The sequence below is a fragment of the Rattus norvegicus genome, chromosome 3, assembly GCF_036323735.1.
Source record: "Rattus norvegicus strain BN/NHsdMcwi chromosome 3, GRCr8, whole genome shotgun sequence".
Taxonomy (NCBI): domain Eukaryota; kingdom Metazoa; phylum Chordata; class Mammalia; order Rodentia; family Muridae; genus Rattus; species Rattus norvegicus.
In genome coordinates this window covers 167,743,074-167,760,373 of record NC_086021.1, presented here as the reverse complement: position 1 = coordinate 167,760,373, position 17,300 = coordinate 167,743,074, and the positions used below count along the sequence as shown (strand labels likewise).

The 17,300-nt window shown below is 51.2% G+C and overlaps 1 protein-coding gene across 6 annotated transcripts in view; it reads right to left on the bottom strand.

Annotated features, from left to right (window-relative positions):
- The window catches only part of Ppp1r16b (protein phosphatase 1, regulatory subunit 16B), a 95,994-nt gene extending 79,138 nt beyond the window's left edge, over positions 1-16,856 (bottom strand). The window contains exon 1 of one of the 6 annotated variants that reach the window (XM_008762383.4): positions 16,725-16,856. The gene's annotated coding sequence lies outside the window, so the exon portion shown is untranslated. Of the gene's footprint in view, positions 1-10,102; positions 14,730-14,784; positions 14,953-15,340; positions 16,148-16,303; positions 16,458-16,724 lie in introns of those variants that run through there. The other 5 variants (XM_017592039.3, NM_001191072.1, XM_008762384.3 and 2 more) reach the window with 5 other exon arrangements.
- Between the last annotated feature and the right edge of the window lie 444 nt (positions 16,857-17,300).

Here is a 17,300-nt window from a genome sequence, read left to right as displayed (position 1 = left end):
TAAGCTGATTCAAGAAAGAACTTCTCTTATTGGAGGAACTGACTCCGTGTGTAGGCTTGGGCCGGAAACAGATAAAGCCCATTCCAAACTTCATCTCCTGTCCCTTTCAAGGCTCCAGGGACTCAGGCTCCATGACCAAATATTCTCTTTCTGGTGAGTGAGATTCTATCCTCATTTCACGCAGAACAACTCCCAGACCGGATTCACAACGGCAACTGTCTGGCCCTCTCTTGCCTAGCACACCAAACAGTTAGCTTCCAGATCCTCCCCAGTTTGATGAATTTTTTTTTCCTCCCCACATGCGGGTTTTGAAGTTTCCCGGTACTGCACCCGTGACCTCCTGGGTTACCATGCAGGGATGCACGCTGTGGCCGACTGTTTCAGTCACTCCCTTGTGATCTGCAGCCAGAGTTCCTCCCTTTGATTCCCTCCTCCTGGGCATGCAGCACTCTGAGCAGACCTGGCTTCCTTATTCCCTTTGAACCTGAAAGTCCACTGCAGGAAACTGTGTTACTATAGCAATAGAATCCAGCTTCCTGAATCAGAACCCCAGGCTCACTCTATTAACCGTGGTACTTTGCACTCAGATGTCTGGGATGCTCTCATTTCCTCTCAAATGATGGCTTCTCTCTCTAGTGCAAATCCAGGCTCATTAACAAGCCACTAGTTCAGAGAGGTTCCTTTTAGCGGAGTGTATGTACACGCTTGTGCCTGTGTGCACATACACAAGGAGGAAGGTCAGAGGTCACAGGGCCGATGTCTGGTATTTTCCTCCATCACTCTCCACCTTGTTTTTTGAGACCTGGTCTTTCGATGGGCCTGAAATTCACTGATTCGGCTAGAGTGGCTGGGCTGAGCAGTGAATTCCAGCGGTCCACCTGCCTTCGACTCCCCACAGTGGGGCTACAGGTGTGTGTGCTACCCTGACTTTCACACCTCAGGGTCTCACACTTGTGTGCAAGCACGTTATGAAAGGCTCCATCTCCTTGGCCCTAATTTGGGGGTTCCTTTGGCTATTTACTCTACCCATTCACTTTTATTCTCGGCATAAAGCCTTACTTGCTTAATCAACAGATGAGTGTGTATTGTCCCTGCTGCACCAGGAGCAGGAAGGTGGGCGGTTCCGAGGGCTCCTGAATGGACAGCCCTGTTGCTCAGCAAGATTCTACAGCTACCAAGAGCAGAATGTCCCTGCTGGGCCCACCTTCCAGCCTACATACAACTGTGGACTGGGCACCATTGGTCTACTTTCCAACAGAGGTGGAAAACACCAAAAATCAGGCAGAACCTGGAAGGGACTCAGCATTGAAAGAATGTGAGGGGGTTTCCCTCCATCAGACCTGTGTGTCGTGGCTAATCTTTGGGTAAAAATTTCTCTCCCATGACTTAATTTAGAGGGCAAAATTCGGTCCATGATATCTGGAAGTGAAGGAAGGCATCCCTCCCCCAAAAGATAAAGTCACAGGACAGTAGCCCGAAACACTAAGTAGGATTTTTATGGCTTAATGTGTGGTAGCACACGCCTAGAGAGGGAAGCAGGAGTTCAAGGCCATCCTCAGCTCATACTGATTTTTTTTTTTTTTGGTTCTTTTTTTTTTCGGAGCTGGGGACCGAACCCAGGGCCTTGCGCTTCCTAGGCAAGCGCTCTACCAACTGAGCTAAATCCCCAACCCCGCTCATACTGATTTGAAAGCCAATCAAGGCTACACGACACCCAGTCAAGACAGAAAGGGGCTGGGGAGAGAAGCGGGATAGGAGGTGGTGCCCAACTCTGCCTGAATTCTAGATGTCCTAGGAAGATGCCAAGCAGTGCAAATGAGGCTCAAAGAAGTGACTCCTGTTGTGCTGGCTCCTTTTATGTCAACTTGACATAGGCTAGAGTCATTGGAGATAAGGGAGCCTCAATTCCAAAAGTCTCCATTAAGATTAGGCTGTAGGCAGGCCTTCAAGCATCTTCTTAATTGGTGATTGATATGGAAGGCTCGGCCAGTTGTGGGTGGTGCTGTCCCTGGACTGGTGGTTCAGGGTGCTAAGGAAAGCAGGCTGAGCAAGCCATTAGGAGCAAGTCAGTAAGCAGCACTCCTCCATGGCCTCCGCATCAGCTCCTGCCTCCAGGTTCCTGCCCTGTTTGAGTTCCTGTCTTGGCTCCCCTCAGTGGACGGTGACTTGGGATCTATAAGTCATATAAACTCTTTCCTCCCAAGATGCTTTGGGTTACCACGTTTTATCACAGCAGCGGTTGTCCTGACTAAGGCGACTGCCCAGGGGCTGCTGTTTGAAGTGGGAGGTTGGGCGAGCTGGTAGCCAGTTCTTTAAAGTCTTTCATTTCTGAGAAACACAGGAGAATCCAGACTCTCTCTCTCCAAATCTTGACAACGCTCAGGATGTAAGCTAAAATTACTATAAAAGGGCTGGAGAGATGAGTCAGTTGTTAACTGCACTTGCCGTTCTTCCAGAAGACCCAGCTTGGGTTCCCGGCATCCATATGAAGACGCAAGGCCATAGTAACACTAGTTCCAGGGTCTCTGATACCCTCTTCTGGTCTCTGTGGGCACCAGGCATGTACATGGCACACATACATACATGCAGACAGAACCCTTACATACATAAAATATTTTTTTCTTCTGAGACAAGTTCTCACTGTGTAGCTCGGGATGGCCTGGAATTGGCTACATTGACCACAGGGGCCTCACACTCACAGGGATCCGCCTACCTCTGTTTATCAAGGGCATGTAGCCACTGCACCTTGCCAATAACTCTTTAAAAATAAATAAAAATAAAGTAAAACTATTATATAAAAAAGTTAAATAGAGGAAAAAAAAAGAACTAGAAAAATGTAACCCAAATCTAAGAGGGAAAAGATAATCGATGATGCTTTCTCAAAATGAAAGAGACACTGAAATCAACGGGGTTAGGATTCTTTAAGCAAACACACCAGCTTTGCTCGAGGATGTAAAGAACGTTAATGCTTGCAATAAACAAACAGATCAGAAATCCCAGGTATGCTAAGTAGGCTACGGTAGCGCATGTCTGACATTCTAGTACTCAGGAGGCAGAAGCAGGATTTTGAGTTAAAGATCATTCTGGGTTAGACAATGAGGCCCTGCCTCAAGAGAGAAAGAAAAAGAGGAGAGGGGGGTGGAATGGAAGAGGGGACGGGAGGATGGCGATGAAGAGGAGGAAGAAAGATTCAACCAAAAAACCAACACCATTAACCTACCCAGCCCCATTGTCCTTCGCTCCTGTGAGAGCTGTGTTTCTCTCTAAAGACAATTACACGGTTCTGATATTTACTTTAACTATCTTTTCCAGTGTCTTCCTAATGCCTGGCTCTAGGCAAGCTTTGAAGATCGAAACTATTCTTTTGACCAGCTCTGATAGTAACTTCCAGGCACGCTACTAGTTTACCTATGGTCTTCCCATCCCACTCAGGCCTTAAATAGAGACTCAGGTCTTCCCAGGTTTCTCCCCAGAGCTCCATAGCATTGCAGCTCAGCCTCCAGAACCATCCTGGTCAGCCATGTGTCCCTGCCTCAGAGCACACACCTGAACATCCCCTTCCTCAGCAAAACACCCTCCTCTGTGGAACTCCAGGCCGGGTCCATAACAAACTCCTGCCACAGGCATTCATGCAGCCCTTCCTCACTCCCACCAATACTTCTCAAGAAAGAGCAGCTCTGCCTTAGAGATGCCCGGAGAGGGAGAGGGTGGGAATACCCACCAAAACCCACAGGGATGACCACCGAGACCAGCAATGGCTCCGTGTGGATTCTCGTGTCCTGAGTGAGATACAGAGCGGTTCAGACACATTTCTTTTTTTTTTTTTTCTTTTTTTAGGAGCTGGGGACCGAACCCAGGGCCTTGCGCTTCCTAGGCAAGCGCTCCACCGCTGAGCTAAATCCCCAACCCCCAGACACATTTCTTAAAGCCACCCAGGAATAACCTATAAATGTGGGTAAACACACTGCTTAATCTGGCAATCTCATCCCTAAAACAGACCCAACAGAAAGTCCTATGGGAAGTCGCTAAGCACACACACACACACACACACACACACACACACACACACACACACACAAACCTTTTTTTTTAAATTTCATTTTAAAAGAAAACCCAACAAGGCGGTTCAATGGGTAAAGGGACTCACAAGCCTGGTGACTCAACTCCAATCCCTGGGTCCCAGGCAAAGAAGCCCCTCCACAAAGTTTTGTGGGGTTTGTTTGCACTGCTTCTTTGCATAAAGTCATCACAACTTTAAGAGCACCGGTATGCAAGAGCGCCATGTTGGCACGTCCTACTTTAATGGCTCTGATGTGCCTCCAAGAACCCCCACAGCGGGCCTTGGCAACCCTCCCTGTTGTTTCTTGGAGCAGCAGCTGTTACTTCCGCGGAAGGTCTAAAGCAAGATGTTTCCGCAGAGCCCGAGGCACACGGAAGGATGAGAACACGCTCAACGCAGAAAACAGACTCCATGATGAAATGATGCCTTTGCCATTGGAATTATCTCAGACTACATTCCTGCCCCGAGCTGAGTGCTTTACCTACCGTATCAGATTTAGTACCCATAACAGGCCTCAGAAAATGTACTGTATACCTTTTGTCTCTGTGTGTGTGTGTGCGTGCGTGCGTGCGTGTGTGTGCGTGTGTGTGTGTGAGTGAGGGTTATGTATGCAAGAACACCCATCCATGGATGCCAAAGGAAGACATTGAGTATCCTGCTTCTTCACTGTCCACCATACTCACTGGAGACAGGCCCTCTCACTGATCTTGAAGGCTGGTCCCAGCAAATGCCAACAATCCTGTCTCTGCCTCCCACAGTGCTGGGCTTAAAGGTGTGCAGACCCAGGCCTGGCTGGGAATTCAGACTCAAGACCTCATTCTTACAGCCAGCACTTTTACCATTGTGCCACCTCCCGGCCTTTTATTCATTCATTCATTCATTCATTCATTCATTCTTGTTATTTTTGTGAGACATGGCCTCACTATTTAGTCCCAGCTGGCCTGAAACTTGCTAGGTGTAACGAGCCGGCCTCAAATCCGTGGAGATCTACATGTTAAGTAGATCAAGTGTTAACATTAAGGCGTGTGTGTGCCACCTCTCCAAGCCAAAACCCTCATTCATAACGACTGTTAGAGCTGCCTTGGCAGTCAGGGCTTGACAGCAGTAACAGGACCAGGACCATTCTCCACTGCACTCTACAGTGAGCTCTGCGTACTGGGCCAGGCAATGCCACAGCCTAAAAAGCGGGTGAGCTCTACAACCCCTTTCAGGGTTGCTGCTCCCCGCCTCGAACTAGCCCCACTGAGTAAATGCATGCCTGGAAATAGTAAATGTCTAGCTCAGGCCTGTGGCAGGGTGAGGCCCCCATGTAGATGGGCCTCTTTTTGCATTAGAAGGCCCCTCAACAAACCACAGGGTGAACTCTAATGCTCACTTCCTCACTGGCAACTGCTCTGTGCGTCTGACTCACCACAGTCAAGCACACCGCCCACATCCAACCTTTGTGACCTCCAACGGTGTGAGTTTTGATCTCTGTCTCTTGATCTCTGTCTTTCTGGACTAGCATATAGCTAGCTCCTCTCACACGGGAGGGATCAGAAATCATTTCAGGCTTCCAATTTACCTGAGGGGTCTGAAAAACCTCTCCAATGAACCCATCAGTAAACTCGGAAACCACCATAATTCTAGTTTGAATTGACCCTTCCTAACTTCCTACCCCTTCCCCTACTCCCCAGGTAGCTGTATCATTTTTCTGGTTCTCATCAAGAGCTCCCCCTACTCTCTGTCTATCTGTCTGTCTGTCTGTCTGTCTCTGTGTGTGTGTCTCTGTCTGTCTGTCTGTCTGTCTGTCTGTCTCTGTGTGTGTGTCTGTCTGTCTGTCTCTATCTGTCTCTGTCTCTCTGTCTCTCTCTCTCTCTCTCTCTCTCTCTCTCTGCCCACTCCCCACACCATACCCCTGTGGGGTGTGAGACAGAGTCTTGGTAGTCCAAGCTGACCTTGAACTCACAATCCTTTTGAAGTGCTGGGATGATACAGGCATCATGGCTGACTTCAAGTTGTTTCCTTCTGAGACTGTCACCCACCTCATTCCAGGATACAGTCCATGTTGTTTCTGAGGAGTTCACGGTGCTGACCATGAAGCTAGGTTTGATCAGTAGCAACTGGCTTAGACATGCACCCCCAGGGTACGACCTGAATGACACCGTTTCGCACTTATTTTGTTTAACCACGTATCTGCCAACCCTAAGAGATGAGCTCAACCTAAGGGTGGATGCTGGCTCAAGTTAACTTTATATTTAACCTGAAGGCCAAGTAGAATGAAGCTCCTGGGCATTTAACAATCTTTATAAAGGTGCCATCAAATGGTCAAAAAAATCTGATTTACTGGCTCAGGCTATTTTACAGGTTGAGCAATGAAATATCCAAAATCCAAAGTGCTCCAAGAGCCAGAGCTTTTTCAGATCTGCTGTGAAGCCGTATGGGATAGTTCCACCCTGACCTGTGGCAGACCATAGTCAAACCCAGCGCACTAAACCGTATCACAATAGATCACCTCCAGGCTCTGTAGACGGTGTATATCTTAAAAAGCAAACAAACATGAAGGCAGGTGAGACGGCACAGGCCTATACTCCCAAGTGCTCGGGAAACTGAGGCAAAAGAAGTTTAAAACCACCTAGGCTACTTAAACCCTGTCTCAAAGTTACAAACCTTAAGAGCAGGTTCTCAGGGGTTGACGATGACTTAGTCTGTAAAGTGTTTGCTGCCCAAGCATGGGGACCTGAGTTCGAGTCCCGGCATCCCTGTAAAAGCTGACATGGCGATATGGGCCTATAGCTCTAACATGAGGAGGCAGAGATAAGAGAATCAGCTTCTGGCTGATCATCTGACACAGCTGGTGAGCTCCAGCTGAGTGACAGACCTTGTCACGAAAGTAGGGTGACAAGTGACTGAGGAACAATGTACTGGGTGTTGACCTCTGGCTTCCACATGCATGTGCAGACACACACACGCGCGCACACACTCACACACACACAGGGGATGGGTTGTCCTATGTTCATGAGTCCCAGATTCAATCCCAGTAAAGAGAAAGAAGGAGGGGAAAGGGGGAGGGGAAGCCAGGAGGACGAGAAAGAGGAGGAGACGACAAATGAATTCTTGTTTGCACTTGGGTCCCATCTGCGAGGCATGTCATTGTGCGTCTGAAAATATTCCAAAATGGGATCGAGGGGAGGGGGGATGCAAAACATCCCGACATAGGCTCCTCGGTTGGTACCCATTAGGAAGGAAAGTGCGTATCACCAGTGCGGAAGAAAGCACGGGCAGCTTCCACACCGGAGAAAGCAAGTCATCGAGAGCTGACCCAGTTCGAACGGCGACGACGTCTGCTTACGGGCGAGCTCAGAGTGGTTGCACAAAGATAAAAATCTGCAGAACCCGCGACGGCACATTATGCTCTTGTCGCAACGTGAAGCCATTTTTTTAAAGATATGCATGTATTCATGTCTGTCGCTGTGTGTGAATGTATGCTGAGTGTGTACCACGTGTGCGGGGATGCCTAGGGGAGCCAGAGTGTCTACTCCCCTGGAGCTGGAAGTTACAAGCCACCATATGGAAGCTGGGACTCAGACCCTGGGGCCTTGAAGAGCAGTATGCACTATGACCCACTGAGCTGTCTCCCCAGTCCCTAAAAGGAACAACAGAATGAGGGTCGATGAGAGTCCCGGGAAGACTCTTATTTTACATTACACTCTACACATCTCTGTACTGTTGGAGTTTTATGATGCGTTTGTATCCTTTTTATAATTAAAAAACAAAGCATAAAACACAGCAATAAGAAAAAAAAGCGCATTATACGTCAACGGGAACAAAACCAAATGAAACCTCGTTGAAAATCATTCTTATTTCATCATAAAACAAGAGGCTGCGTCCATCCCGTGACATCAGCTCTCTATCCTGTCCATAGGACAGGTGAGGATGTCAGCAATTCTAGACAGCAACCAAGAAGGGCCAGGGAGGCTGAAGACAGTGAGTGTTACCCTACCTTGCTTTTTCTTAAAATTGGGTGAAAAGAAACAGGGCCATCTCTGTTGGAGACACTGAACTGAGAGCTCACTGGGCTGCCTCAAACATTGGGGCCTCACCAATACCAGAAGCAGGGGCTACAGATGCTGAAAGAAGCCATGATTATCAGCCACCCAGGGAAGAACATGAATGACCCAATCCCTGAGACTTAACGACATGGCGCTCTGCCCCCAGTCTCTCTGCTCTAGACTGTCCAGGACTCACAGAAGCCCAGGTCAACAGCAAGATGGCAGGAAGAGTTTATTTCTAGCCATATATCCTGTGGCTTTGCAGACTTGGTACTGAACCATCTGTGTCACATACTGTGGCCATGCATATGTGACTGCAGGAGGTGGTAGAGACAGGGGTACCACCTGAAGCCAGCCAAGTTTACTGCCAGCCTCCCCTGTCTGAAGGAAAGACCAGAGGACACTCACCCCAGCCGGGGCGGAGGGGGGGGACAGACAGACAGAGACAGACAGACAGACACAGACAGACAGAGACAGACAGACAGACACAGACAGACAGAGACAGACAGACAGACACAGACAGACAGACAGACAGACACAAACAGACACAGACAGACAGAGACAGAGACAAGAGACAAGAGACAGAGATAGACAGATACAGAGACAAGAGACAGAGAGAGGCTCGGTGGCTCCAGTATGTGCCATACAAGTGTGAGAAACAGTTTGGATCCCTAGAACCCATAGAAAAATTAACACCGGTATTTAATGTCTGAAATCCCAGCAATCCTGCCTAGAGATAAGAGGCAGACAAGAAAATCCTCAGCCAGTTCCCCAGCCAGCTAGCCTGGAGCACACACTGGCAAGAAACAAGAAATCTGGGGTGCTCAGATCTCCTCTCTCTCTCTCTCTCTCTCTCTCTCTCTCTCTCTCTCTCTCTCTCACACACACACATACACACACACACAGAGTGAGAGAGACAGACAGACAGAGACAGAGAGAGACAGAGAGAGATTTTAGTCAGCACATGTGATAAAGAAGGACAAGGACTTCGAAGCCAGATGGACTAGATTCAAACCCTAATTGCCATCTATTGGCTGTGTGACCTTGGGGTGTCATTGAACATCTCTACCCTTCACATCCCCGAGCAGTAGAGCCGGAGTAAGTGATACTGCCGCCACTTAGGGTTGATGGAGGACCAAAGAGTTAGAGGCAGGCTCAAAAGCACCACACATTCACGATGGCTAAGGAGCAGGCCCTTCCCTACAGGCAGAGGAGGCTGCAGAGCTTAGCAAGCACGCACTAGATTTAGGTTCCCCTTTAGCCAGGTGCCTCTGGGCTGTACACAGCCCTGCAACAGGACCCAAGTCCTTCAGGGCAACTAACCAACATGATACCAGTCCCCCACCCACACCCACACCTGCACCCGCACCCCACCCCCACCCGCACCCTCACCCGCACCCCGACCCACACCTGCACTGCCACCCCACCCCTACCCACACCGGCACCACCAGCTGTGAATCAGAATCTCTTGGCACATTAAAAAAAAAAAGTGCAGATGCCCAGGAGCCCATCTGGACTGATTGGGATACAGGTGGGATAGGCTAGGACCCAGGGACCTGTGGTTTTGAAAAAACCCCAGGTGACCCCCGATGGCGCAGGAATGGCCCATCCCTGGACAAGTGCTTTTGGAAGCACTGTAAACTCAGCCTCACCAGTTCTGGCTACTTGTGTTGTTCCCTGAGCCCGAGCATCCTGTCCCTCGAATCTGGTCCCAGACCTGGGCACACTTAACATCTGTGACTCTGGAAGCCGCCAGCACAGCAGATGGCTGTGCAAACAGGCGAAAGCTCAACTGTTCGTTCGTTCGTGCTTGAGCGGTCCACACCAGAAGCCCTCGTCTGTAGACTCGGGGTTCCCCAGAAGCTTGCTACTCAGTGGGGGTGGCATGCCCCGGGTCCAAGGAGCCTGTGAGAGACACAGCTGACCAAGCCTGAGCCCTGCCAAACCAGACTCTGCCCTCTACTCCTAACCCAACCAGTTTGAGGCACATACCCAGCAGCCCTCTGCCTACCTGAATTCTTCTACTTGAGGCAGAGATGGCGGGGGTGAGGGGTGGGGGTATCCTCTCTATGGTCCATGTTCCCAGTCATCATCAACCTGCCTGACTCAAAGTGAATTTTTGCTTTAATGAGCTGTGGACTTTTCAAAGTCCACATTAAAATAAGCTTTTCCAGTAAATTAGGAAAAGGGGCAGTACCGAGCTCCACAATCCCAGGGCATAAAGCACACCCCTCTCTTGAGCAGTTATAACCCCTGCTTCCTGCCCAAAGCCATTCACAAACATCAAACAGCCCCAAGAAAACAAGCATGTCTTCCTGCTGGCCAGGTTCCAAGTTATCGGGTAGATTTCACACTGTAGCTTGACCTCATTAATCCAAGGCCTATCACATTGCTGTAAATGTCAGTGGAAAAACAGCCATTCAGTGGGTTTCCTTCATTCCACCAGAAAGGGAAAAAAACAGGAAGCTGACGGCAGCTACGCCCCAGCCTAGCAGATCCCGAGAGCTCAGCTGACAGGGTGTTCCTTGTTAGCACCTATGGCCCCTTTTCCCAGCCCACCTGAGGATCTAGATGGGCCTCGTGTCTGGCACAAGCAAACGCAGCAGTAATACAGCCGTGATCCAGCTGATCCAGGCCCCCGTGCACCTGTCCAAAGGAAAATAGTAGGCATGCTCTGACAGCCTTTGGTCTGAATTACCAAGTGGCTGTTGTCCTGCAGACTCATCTCTCTCCTGCCCATTCAAATCATCCTGTAAGCCAAACCCCCGGGACTCCAGGGTGCACGAGGCCTTCCAAGTTCTCATTCATTCTTTTAATGTATGTGGATTGTCTCCCTGGCTCTGACAACCGGGGACACAGCTGAATGAATTAGATACAGCCACTGACCTCAGAGGACACAAGGTCGAGTGTAACCCATCTCAGCCTTGATGCTATTCACGTTTGGGAGCCTGGAATTTTTTGCTGTGAGGGGCTGTGCTATGCACTGCAGAATATCCCATAGCCTTCCTGGTCTCGAGGCACTAGAGGCCACGTCTTCTCCAGGTCCCTCCTAGCTGGCTCTGACAAACAGAGACACCTCTAGACACTGGCCAGAACTGTTCACAACTGAGAACTGTGGGTCTAGTGAATGAAATAGAAGACTAGGGAACAGCAAAGATGGCTTAGCTGTTGAGAACGCTGTTTGCCCGGAAAGAGGATCCAGGTTTGATTCCCAGCACCCACACGCTAGCTCACAACCATCTGTAACTCCAGTTGCAGGGGATCCAATGTTCCCTTCTGACTTCTGCTAGCACCAGGCACATCTGTGGTGCACATATAGAATCAGGCGAACACTCATGCACACAAAATCAAGTAAGTAAATCTAAAAAAAAAAAAAAAAAAACTAAATAATTTAAAAAGGAAACTAAAAGAAGAATGATTATTATGTAACTCTAGGTATGGTACAAACAGAGCCATGGATGAAAATTCAGTGGACATTGTACCAATATCATGAACAGCTTAGAAGCTACATCACACAGAGGGGTGCACCCCTATAACCCCAGAACCCAGGCTGAAATAGGAGGACTGAGAGTTCAAGGAGAGCCTCAGTACATAGTGACACACACACACACACACACACACACACACACACACACACAAAACCTTAGAAACCCATCACTCTACATCGGATCAAAATCCTTAGGAGAACTCAGAATTCTTTATATGTGCGTTATATATTCAATATATATGGTCTGGGTTTCCAGATGGAGAAATTGGGGGCCCACGGAAACGGAACCATTGCCCAAGGTCCAAAAACTGGCGGAAAGCAGGATCAGAATTCAAACCCCTAAACTTAAACAGTCATCATGGAAAAACAAACAGTTAAGCATGTGCTCGAACGCCTCCTGTCTATAGGCAGGATCTATAGTCACACGATATTCTGAGCAGTCATCCTAAAAGACTCATTCCTCCCTGGGGCCAGCTTAGGGTTTGGTCACCACCTGCCCCATCAATCAAGCTACAAACTACCCGCATAGAAGCACATCTGTGGGACTCTAGTGGAATGCCATCCTGGATTCTGAGACATCCAGGAACACCTCCCCCCACAGTCACCTGCACTCAGGAATTTCCCAAAAGTCAGGGCAGGTTCCAGGAGCATACCGTAGGGTGATCCACCTACCACTCGGCACCCAGGGGCACACAAAGTCAGAAACCAAACACTGTGCAGCCAGCTTAGAGATTTACGAAACGCATACAGGACAGCACACAGCATCTTTTTTTTTTCTTCATTCAAGGTCTCACCATGTAGCCCAGGCTATCCCTAAAATGGCTATCCTCCTGCCTCCTGACCTTCTGAGTGCTGAGATTACATACGTATTCAACCATGACGAGCAGGCATGGAACATTTTTGAAGACTTTGGCATGGGGGACCCTGTCAGGCAGAGGGAAGGAGGAGAGAAAGCTTTATGCTTGCTAAAAGAGACTGAGAAGGAATAGAGAGAACCCTTTGGTATAAAAGTAGCCCTGCTCTTCCTCCCGTGCAGAAATTAATCCTGCTCTTTCCTGGGTAACTACAGTCAGGCAACCTTTTGCAGAGAGCTGCAAAACTGACAAGGCTGCTTCGGGTCAGCGAGCATTTAACCGTGCACAGCCCCTGGCAGGATGACCTCTGACTCCTTCCCTGGCCTTCCTACCGGGACCTGCATTACACTGTTGACTGAGTTCCAGCAGCGACTCCCACCCACGGCTCCCACCCAGAGCTTTCCAGCCTGTACGCACGCACGCAGTTCTCCGTGCACGGGTGCCCATCCCTCCCTCCATTGCCCACTGCCTGGGAAAATTACCACCAAAGAGATCAAATGTGCTCCCGCAATAAGTGTGGCCCACCTGTTATTGGTAATAATAGACTAATAATAATAGCAACTAACATCTGTGAACATTTATTCATCCAGGGACAGCCCTGAGCTAAATCCTCACCCATAGCATCTCTCCTGCTCACTTTACCTCTTTGAGAGGGAAAGGATTCTGTCCGTCCAGCACAGTGTGATGGTTCAAACCTGGCATTTCCTGTGCCCTCAGTTCCCACTTCTTATTATGGAAGCTTTGACTGCACCAGACCCTCTGTCTGCAGGCCTGCCTCTCCCCTGAGATGAGAACCCCCAGAGCGACCTTGGTTATGGCAACCCCTTGCTAAGTGCAAGGTCTGTACACAGGGCCCCGGAGAAAGGATTCCCTGCAGAAGGATTCCCAATTCCCAGGACATTGCCCAAGAGACAGGCTAAGAGGCGTTCTGTATCCCCAGAACTGAAAGCAGAAGTATTACGTCCCTGTAGCCCGGGAGGGAGCAAGATCTACGAGGACCCGAGGAAAGAAAGAAACAGGTGTCACCAACAAAAGTCCCTTCTGCCTGCCTTCCAGCATCCCCATTAAGCACATCTATGATCTATGGTCTCGAGGGGTCCTTAGAGCCCAGTGGGGATGACCACGATGGGATTCTTATCACCCAGAAGAGAAAGGGGGAGGGGCTGGAAAGAGCTTTTTACACAGAGTCCCAAGCTTTTTTCAGCTCAGAGCTGTCATTTCAACTAGACTCATTCTGCTTCCTTGAGTTTTGATACTTCAGGCCGTGAGAGGCTTGTGCATGCTTCCCCCTCCCCCGAAGCTGATTTCTAAGATGTGTTGAGACAAGGGCAGTCCTCGTCTGGAATGTCCATTGAGACCCACTGTCTGCCATAGCATAACAAGCATGGGGGCTGGGAGCACAGGGTGCTGGGATGGGAGAGGGGTAAGGTCCGCAAGAGAGGGTGTCTTGGGGATCAAAACCCAGCACTTGAATCCAGGCCACCATTGCAATCTGCTGCCCTGTGTCCACGTGGTTGCTGCTGGTTGGAGCAAGTTCCCTGAGGCTCTAGTACTAAATTTTCACAAGACAGGACAAGTAGTTGGCTCAAAGGCGCTCTATAGGAAACATATAGCCTTAAAGAAAACCATTTCCCTGCCTCAGCTTCCCCTGGCTCTGTGGCTCATGAAAACACCAACAGCAAGATTAGAATTTAACCTCTGCTCCTCTGGCTCCCGGGCTCCACGAACACAGAGTACAAAGTCTGTGTGGGCACCAAACGCTGGCCTTACTTACCTGGTCCTTCTAAACCAGGAAGTCTAGACTTGGCTGAATTGTCCCATTGCAAGGGGACTTTCCCAAGTGGTCTGTGACATCTAAGCCACAAGTGAGGATCAGTTTGAAACCAAAAGGTTTTTTTTTTTTTAAGGAAGCCATTTCCAAAGGTTGAGAAGAGTTGGGGGGGTTGGGGGACAGGGGCAATGGGAGGTAGACTCCACTTGACAGAGTGGTCTGGTTGGCATCTTGCCCACAGCGTCCCAAGGACTGGGGCAGAGAAGATGGGATTTGGGTGACAGGTGGGAGAGAAGGTGGTGAGAATGTGAGTGGGAAAGGCCTTGCAAGCAGGCAGCACGATGAAAGCAGTCACCGGTCCCTACCGCCTCCTACAAGCTGGCTCTTTGTGACATAACTGAAGGAGGAAAAGTGGAACCCCACATCCCAGCCCCTGCAGAACCACCCACCAGGGCTCCACTTCTGCGCCTCGCTAGGGGACACGCCTCGCTCAAACCCTCACTGAAGGCGGGTTTGCCTAGCAGGGTCATCCATGATGCTCTGATGCACCAAGAGCTTCACGTGAGGCCTCTCTCACTTACCCTATAGCGACCATTCACCCCACTTCTTAGAGATCTATGGAGATGGGGAACCGTGAGCAGACAGCAAGTCGTCGGCTGAGTTGTGCTGAGCTCAGCCTGGAAAGAAGATCTCCCTCCCAACGGAGGTCGGTTCTCCTCTGGTACCTTACTGGCTGCAGGAAATGGCAGGATAAGGCGCACAGGGAAGTGCCCCCCCCCCGCCCCCATACTCCCGAGGGCCCGGGGCGACCGCCAGCTCCTTCCTCAGATAGCCTGGAGGGAAACAGCGCCTGGCACTATTGGGCTCCGGGTCTTCCACAGAGGGCGATTCACAGGCCGCACCTGGTGCTCCCGGCCGCCAGGAGCTGGTGGGCGCCTCTGACAGCAAGAACAGGAGCCCTTTATGAGCAGTGTAATCACATGGGCGCGCAAGCATCGGCTTTCCGTTCTAAGCGCTGTGCAGCCTCATCTCTGTTCCCCCTGCTCTTCAGATTCCAGGGGGAGCAAAGGCTCCCAGGCCTGGCCCGTGGTGGCGGCGCCCCGCTGGCTTGCAGAGAGGGCCATAGTCACAGCTCACCTAGAGACCCGATTATCCGATGCCCGGGACTGGAAGCTGCATCAGCAGCATCTTCCGTAAAGCAGGAGGCAGGGCTGGGAGGGGAGCGCAGAGGAAAGAGAGTCCGCATCCACCCCGGAGGCGGGTAGGAGCGCCTCCCGCTCCTGGTTCCCACTCGGGGCGATCTGGGCGCTCAGCGTGACCTTGTGGGAGACCCCTCAGTCGACCTCTGGGGCAGGGCTGCGCCGTTTCTGCACATCTTGGGCGCTCGGGGGCGCTGTTCCCTGCGGGAGCGGATGCGCGGGACTCGCGAGGAGTGGAGCGCTCCGGGCGCGGGGATCCGCAGCTCGCGCCTAAGGCGGCGGGCAGAGAGGCCGGGAGCATCCCTTCTGGGGAATCACCACGCCGGGGGCTACCGAGACCGACCCACAGGCTCTAGGGGTGGAGATCCCGCCCTGGGTCAGGTTTGTCCACAGGGACACCAGCCTCCGGGACTTTTCCCACCCCGGGAGCAACGCTCTCAGCGCGCTGCTGCTGCTTGCCCAGACCAAGCGCCGCCACGCGAGGGGGCGGCGCCCCCATGCCCGGCTCCTAGACCGCGTGCCCAGGGCGTCTGGTGTTCTGTAGCTTCACCACCCAGCCTTGTAACCCTGGCAGACAGTAGCCCAGACAGACCACGGACCTCACATCGCCCCCCAAAATCCACTCATTGCAGCCCTGGTCGACAACCTGCCAATGCACCCTCTACGTAGACCAGCCTCCCCATCCGAAGGCGAGACGTGGGAGACAGTGGCCCAACTCCCCGGCCTCGCACCCTCGGTACCTTTCCAGCACATCCCACCGTCACCGCACCCCCCCTCCCCAATTATCTTAAGCCACCCTCCCTTGGCCAAGGCACCCCTCTCCAGCAGCCAGACTGGAAGGGGCCGAGACACCTGCCGGATCCGCAGAGTGCAGAGAGGAATGCGGCGCCACTCAACTCACCCGCTCTCTCGAGCCCTGCCCCGGGCGGCTCCCAGCCCCGGCTCAATCCGCAGGTCCCAGAGCCGCAGCTGGTGGTGCGGCGACAGAGCCAGCTCTGCTTGGTAGCGAGCCACCGCGCCGCCTCTTGACTCCTCCCCTAAGGCGGAGCCTAAGCTCTCTGGAAAGGGGTGGGCCCGAGCAGGCCCAAGGGGCTTGTCACCACGCAACAAGAAGGTCTAGGTCTTAGCACCCTCGGGATGAAGACCCCTTTTCTGAGCTGCAGGAATTTGGAAGCAGCTGAGACACAGCCGGTCTTCAGAATAGCTCTCCTTGACTGTGCCCCACCCCTAACCTCCAGTACAGACAAGGAGTAGACAGGGTGGTATTTTATTCCCATTTGACAGGCAGACCCAGTGAGGCCCAGAAAGGGAAAATAACCTACCTATAGTGGCACAGAATGGGGTCAGTGCCCGAAAGTCAACTTCCCACGTTAAGCTTGAGTCAGAAGGCTCTCCAAATATCACGAACTTGGCCAGGCCTTATCTAGAGGACAGGGCTATATAGATAGGTCTTTTAGCTGAGAAAAGGCAACAGACTGTGGCCTGTGACGTGGATTCCAGGAAGGAAGTGGTCGTGCCTAGGCTGATGTCTGTCACCGGCTGAGGTGCAGAGGATCTAGACCCAGCTGCTTCCTTGAGGTTTCCTGCTAAGAACAAGACCCAAACCCCCTGGGTTTCTGTCATGTAACGAAGGCAGCTGCTGGACAGAAGACCCTGCAGTGTGTGCTTTCCCTGAGGGCAATGGGTTTAACTCTGTTTAATTTAATTTTGAAAGTTGCTCCTTTAAATTGCTCCTCCCCCCAGGGAGAGGGGAGAAAGTGGACAAAGAGAAAAATCCCATCCCAAACATTTTCTGGAATCCACATTCCCTGAAAGCTGACTTTGGAACAATGGGGTTCTCTTTTCCACAAAGGGCTTTGTTCCCTGCACTTTCCCAGCCTCCAGATTAGAGCCAGAGG